This window comes from Diadema antillarum, unplaced genomic scaffold (assembly GCF_040938485.1).
Source record: "Diadema antillarum isolate AM-2024a unplaced genomic scaffold, OU_Dant_1.0 seq00000081_RagTag, whole genome shotgun sequence".
Lineage (NCBI taxonomy): Eukaryota > Metazoa > Echinodermata > Echinoidea > Diadematoida > Diadematidae > Diadema > Diadema antillarum.
In genome coordinates, this window is record NW_027271174.1 from 1,337,472 (window position 1) to 1,344,644 (window position 7,173).

Sequence of the window (7,173 nt, forward strand, 5' to 3'; positions counted from 1 at the left end):
TTTCTTTGTACAGTAACTGAATTTAAACACTTTTTTGTTTTCTTTAAAGGATAAACAGTATTTTCTTTTTGCCATCTCCATAGTAAAGGAAGAAAAATAGTTGAAATCAATTTCCTACTATGGATGTACGAGGTGTATGATGATGAGAATCAAGATGTTGCTGGCTGGATGTACAGGAATCACTTTAGTCTGCACTTAGAAGAAAAATTGAATGAATGGGGGGGGGGGGGATTCACCTCAATATATCTACAACTTTGATAAGTACTTTCAACCTTTCACTGAAGAGTGGAGTTATATTTTGATGACTGGATGTATCTCTGCGTGAATCTATTTACACCGAGACAGAGAATGAAGAAATGTCTGCTGCATTAGAGACCGATATTCTTTTCCCCTTGTTTTTTTTTTAGAGAGAAATAAGTTTGAAAGCTTTTCATTTCCTATTTACTCAGTCAAGATCTCGTTACTGTTGAACAGTCAGCGATCTTAGCAAATAATTGAGCTGCTACATGTTTACACAGAGTAATCGAATGATGACTGGCTTGAAGCAAGGAATACTTATGAAACAGTGACAGTTTAAATATATCTTAACTAGGAATGTTTTATTGGTATATCACATGAACTATTATTTCCGACACATCAGTGTGACGGGATTCAAGACGCTGAATAATAATTTTATGTCAGTTTAAACGTTTTTAGTGGACGGAAACAAAAAAAAAAATAAGTTTCAATAAAAAGTTATCTGAACCAAACAAAGTAACAATGAGCATATCTGATGCCACTGCTCACTGGCTATGCTTTTTAAACTTTCTTATCTCAACTACACAACACATGTTTGATCTTTTATTTATTTTATTTTTTTTTTTTGGTAGGGAAATAAATGATCGAGGTTTCTCTATAAAACATTCTTGTTTTCTCTATGTCAGTGATTTACACAAAACTTCGCAAGATTGCAGCCTGTTGTAATTAAACCCATGCAAAAAAAGTCATCTCTTATAGGCATATGCAATTATTCAATTCTGAGATGACATCGTTTTACATTGACCTATTGCATAACAACTGTTAATAAGTTTGATTTTTGTTTCTCCAAATATCTGGGAGATTTATACTATGCAGAGCTTGTGCTTTCATAACTGTAAAGGGGAAGTCCGCCCCATAAAATGAGCTTTTTATATACATAAGAACGAGGAAAATGAGCGGAATAGCACATAAAACAACTTTACAAGTTTGATAACGTATGCTGAAGGTAAAATAAATAAATAAATAAATAATAATGATAATAACAATATATATTATTATTATTGTTATTATGAATAAAAGAAGGCATGTTCAATCAAACGGAAATTGACAACTCCAGTAATGCAGCATGTGAGCTCACCTTCCATTTGCCTTGTGCATTATATTCTCTAGAATCTCGTTTGTTTTGTTTTTTTTTTCTATTGATGATGAGATGTACTTTTCATTGCAAGAAAAGTATTAAACAAATTCAAATCAGAAAACTGTAAAGGTTATATTGGCAAAATCATTCCATCGCATTTTCGCCCATTTTCCTTCATTAATTCCTCTTCAGTTACACGGACATTTTATGAAATGCAAGGAGGTAGGAGCAGTACTACTGTACTACAACCGCAAACCAGTGATGTTTTGCTAGCTGAAGGGAAAACGTTAGTTAGAAACGGTGAAGCAACACATCAGATCATGATTATTCAGCGATGATTAAGACCACCTTGACTCTGTTGTTTTCATGCTTATAACATGGGCCAGGGTCCATGCTTAGAATAAGAGAACTGCACATGCAGGCGCCAGATAAAAGTCACGAATACACTCCAATTTCTATGCATTACATATGAGCATCACTCATACACATATTGGCATACACCTAAACACTCCTTTGGCTTCCAGTTGAGACTGACCGCGGTCACATTGGGTCATATGCAGACATATACATGTGTAAAAAAAAAAAACAACCCAAAACAGAGAATTGAGTATATGAATATAAAAACGACCCAAGTCCATGGAAGACCATTTCGAGTAAACTAAAAAAAAATAATAAAAAAAAACTTCATATCTTTTTTATTTGTCCAATAATATTCTATTTAACTGTGATGGGAAGGCAGCATTGTATAATTATATACAAATTAGAACATATATTATTATGACAATTAGCATTTACATTAATTGTGGAGAGGCCATTTTGTGTGGTGGACTTGGGTCGTTCTTTGATTCATATACATGATATTCTGCTATAGAGATGAGAGAAGGATGAGAGAGGGCGCTATTATATGAATGTAAGAATGACCCAAGTCCTTCATTCTTACATTAATATAAGATATAACTCATTCATTTCAGGCACTTCCGGGGGTAATTAGGATTTATCATTTATACACAAGATGAGTCCATGCATAAGCTACAATTTCCCATGTCAAACTGAATTTGGCCAAAAATTGGACTTGGGTCGTTCTTATATTCAGGTCTTCAATTAATGCATTAGAATGTATAAAACGTTGTGTCAGTATAGCGTAATGTATTTCAAAAAGAAGATTTGGCTGATTTAGTTGTGTATTGATTATTGAGTTTTCATGCGTTTTTCATAAAAGTCATGGGATATTCCACCGACTCATCTCAACTTCAGCTTCAACTTTGTCAACTTTCTTGTGTAGGTCTACATGAATGCATGTGCAAAGGTTTCAGCACTACTTTTTTTTTTCATTTCTTTTCTTTTTTGTAGGGGTATGTTCAAGTCAGGATAATTTTCAGCTCTTGCAACCCAACTCCAACCCATGCAGAATTTACTGAATGAGAAGAACTCACTGTAAGATACGATGCCCATTTTAATTAATTCACCCACATATTATACGCAACACACATTGTTACAAGGCAGGAAAACATCTGACTGCAACAGAAAGAAGTACAAATATCACAAAGTTATACTCAGACAGCTACTGTTTAATGGCATTTTGGTATTATAGGATTCAAAAATTAAAGGTATACATTCAGTTTTGTTTAAGCATCAGTTTTAATTCTGTACTCTTCAGGTCTATTTTGTAACTGTGTTGAACTGGTCAAAGGTTTTCCCCCATTTCAGAGGGTCCACTATAATATTATGTATATGTGACCCTGCACCTCAAAACAAACAAAAAGTCGCCAGACATGAATTTTTAGTTCAGACCATATTCTGAAAGAGCAGACTTTAAGCTTTAAAATGATGTATAACTCAAATCAAATGGACTCTCCTAACCTATCTAAATATTGGAAAGAAAGCACAAACTCAGGAAAAGTGTGAACTGAGAAAAGAGGTTCTGAAGTACCGTGTCTATTCAAGCGCTTAATCTTTACCAAACCGTGCTGGCTGTGCAATGAATGGGACAAAAAACAGGAAGTAAACCACCAGAGTAACAACAATGAATTGATAATCAAAATTAAACTGAAATTAAGCATGCCTCATTAACACATTCTGTCCATAATTAATGCCAACTTTCAAAGCAGTAGCATTAGCCTTTCAAAAGTTATTAGAGTTGAAAGTGAAGAGTGTGGACAAGGTTTTTCAGAAATGAAAAAGGGATTCTAAAGACACACCTAATCACACTATTCTACCAAAACTGTTCGAGATAAACTTCTAAAAAAACACACTTTCCTGCCTGTTTTATGATACCAAATTTTAGCATTATGTAAAAGAAGACCCGCTCTTTCAGAAAATATAAAAAAGTCAAGTTAGGCTAGGTTGACCCATTTCACTTATTTTCCGTCCTCACGCAAAATCAGTGTGTGCGACTTTATGTTCGTTTTGAGGTGCACGGTCACATATATTATAAAGATCCATTGGTACTATGTTTCTACAAACTAATCACTACTTTCTCATTTTCGCTCGTAGCAAAAGCTGAGGGAGTGAATACATTTAAAAAAAACATGTTGAAATTGTCTTCACAGAAATACAAACACATTCCATGCCCTGAAGAAAAAAAAATGCAGTACGTTATCATTAGTGTTTCATCATGTGCATGTGTGACACTGCACCTCAAAACAAACAAAAAGTCGTCAGACATGAATTTTTAGTTAAGACCATATTCTAAAAGAGCAGACTTTAAGCTTTAAAATGATGTATAACTCAAATCAAATGGACTCTCCTAACCTATCTAAATATTGGAAAGAAAGCACAAACTCAGGAAAAGTGTGAACTGAGAAAAGAGGCTCTAAAGTACAGTGTCTATTCAAGCGCTCAATCTTTACCAAACCGTGCTGGCTGTGCGATGAAAGGGACAAAAAACAGGAAGTAAACCACCAGATACAACAATGAAGAGATTATCAAATTAAACTGAAATTAAGCATGCCTCATTAACACATTCTGTCCATAATTCATGCCAACTTTCAAAGCAGTAACATTGTCCTTTCAAGAGTTATTAGAGTTGAAAGTGAAGAGTGTGGACAAGGTTTTTCAAAAATGAAAAAGGGATTCTAAAGACACACCTAATCACATAATCTACCAAAAATGTTCGAGATAAACTACTAAAAACACACACTTTCCTGCCCGTTTTATGATACAAAATTTTAGCATACTGTAAAAGAAGACCCGCTCTTTCAGGAAATATGAAAGAGTCAAGTTCGGCTAGGTTGACCCATTTCACTTATTTTCAGTCCTCGCGCAAAATCAGTGTGTGCGACTTTATGTTCGTTTTGAGGTGCACGGTCACATATGATTGGCCAATGTATGTTACAATACCAATAATATATGAATTCATAAATCATTGTATATATAATTGTTTTTTCATAAGACGCATGAACTACTCAGGTTTACATTATAATTACAAGATCTCATAAGCAACTACGCCTTTCTTTGGATTACTTTATGTATTGAAGCATGATTTGTGCAATTAAAACCTTTGTGTTTGGTTCTACTGAAATGGAAACATTCCTTACTGGCTAACTGCAAATACTGCCACAGCTTATTCAAGCTGTGCGAAATGACTTTGTAATTACAATGTGTCCATCCATCAAGTTTTATCCTCCGAACAGAGCACACAATCATGTTGCTCATGGACAATGACTTTATGGCATTGCAGGAAATCATGTGTCTTAAAATCATCTACAACACGTAATGAAATATATAGAGAAATAACAATCATATATATTTATCATACTTTCCTAAAGAGCCTACAGATAATCTGAAATAGGTATATTTGAATTGCATTTTTTTTTTAATTATCAACTATACCATTACCTTTCTTTTTTTTCGGCAATTTTTCTTTTTCGGCAGCTTCATGATGTGTTCTTCATTTTGGAGGAGTGTGGTTTTTCAATGTATTCTAATAAATGTAATACGTAGCATCATTTTCTGAACTTCGAAAAAAAGATGTCCTGATCATTATGATCCTGCATCACAAAGCCAACAAAATTTTTCCAGACACGGATTTGAAATTAACAGCAGATTCTGAAATAACAAACTATATGCTTTAAAAGCATGTATAATTGCATTAAACCGACTCTCCTCACATATTTACACATTGGAAAGATAGCATGCGCTCTGGAAAAAATGTTAACTGAGAAAAGACGCTCTGAAGCTCAGGGTCTATTCAAGCGCTACTGTACCAAACCACTCTTGCTGTGCGGTGAATTAGAAAAAAAAATAAAACAAAACCAAACCAAGATGCTAATCACCGGGACAACAAAAGTGAAGAGAATATCAGATTAAGCTGAGATGAAGTATTCCTTATTAACATGTTCATTATCAAATGCAAACTTTCAAAGCAGTAGCATCATTCTTTCTAAAGTTATTAGAGTTGAAAGTGAAGAGTGTGTGTGGAGGATAAGAAACGGAAAAAGGACTCACCTAATTACACTACTCTACAAATAAAAGAGGTGTTATAGAAAAACGGCTGAAAATACAATTTTCAGTTCCGTTTATGATCCCAAATTTCACCAATACGTGGAATATTCCAATTCAGAATAGAAAAACTCATGAATGGCTGGGTTGACAATTTCACCTATTTTCAATCCTCACACAAAATCAGTGCGTGCGATTTTTTTGTTGGTTGTGTGATGCACGGCCACACATATGAAAAACTAAAGATTGTCCGGGTTAATTAATTTCACCTATTTTTAACCCTCACACAAAACCAATACTTGCGACTTTTTGTTGGTTTTGTGATGCAAGGTCACTATTATTCTAGCCACATAACTTCATGCAGTAAAATGCATCTCTCGACCATGACGTATTGTAAGAAACAGCAATGCTCACAGCTATTACTGCTTCTCAGCAACCGATTTTCTCTACACGATGATCTCATAATAGGAACATCTGTATGTCTCAATATTCTAGTCTCTCTCAGTGAAATCCACAATAGCAACAATATCAACAACAACAACAAGAAAAAAACACTCAGGACAATTCAAGTGACTGCAGATAGAGATTAGAGGTTTGTAACTATCCACTGCTTAACCGTTTGGTAATGGCTTGATTTGCTACTCCTCGCATTTCCCATAGAAGTTGGTCCGAGCATACTCGGGACTCGTCCTCAACGGGTTAATGACACAAGCTAGAGAAAGAGCCTAACACCGTAACTCGAAGGAATACTACCAGTTCCACTGGGTTAAAAAAAAAATAAAGAAAAGACAAATGACAAGACAAGAAATGGAAGAAAATTTCAAATTCAAATTGTCCCCTTTTCAAAACTGATAATACGCTCATATCTTGCTGACAAGAGGATCATTGTTTAAATTGAAAACATACTTCTGTTATGGCTGCAGAGTCGTCATATTTCGATCTAAAATGTACACATTTTCACATACTGTGTAATATAACGCTTCGCAGTGGGAACACAATTTTAGCTGGATAAGGACGATATTTAGAAATGTCAATCAAAAAATTTCACCTAAAGTATTACAATATCAGAGCTTATCTAACGTGGTTGTTATGTGACGTTTTACATTGATTTTGATTACATTTTTTTCACATCTATATCGAGCCATGGCAATATCCACATTTTGCTTGCAGCATGTTTTGCTTGCGCCACTATACTATCGCTTGGACACGATTTGATCATCACATACTAGCAGCCTTCTGCATACACACTTCTGAGCGTGAATAAAAACAGGTATACAAAATCATATCATATCACACTTTTGATATCGAAATACTACAAAACAACTCATTATCCCGACAATTTGCGTCAGCCAAACAAG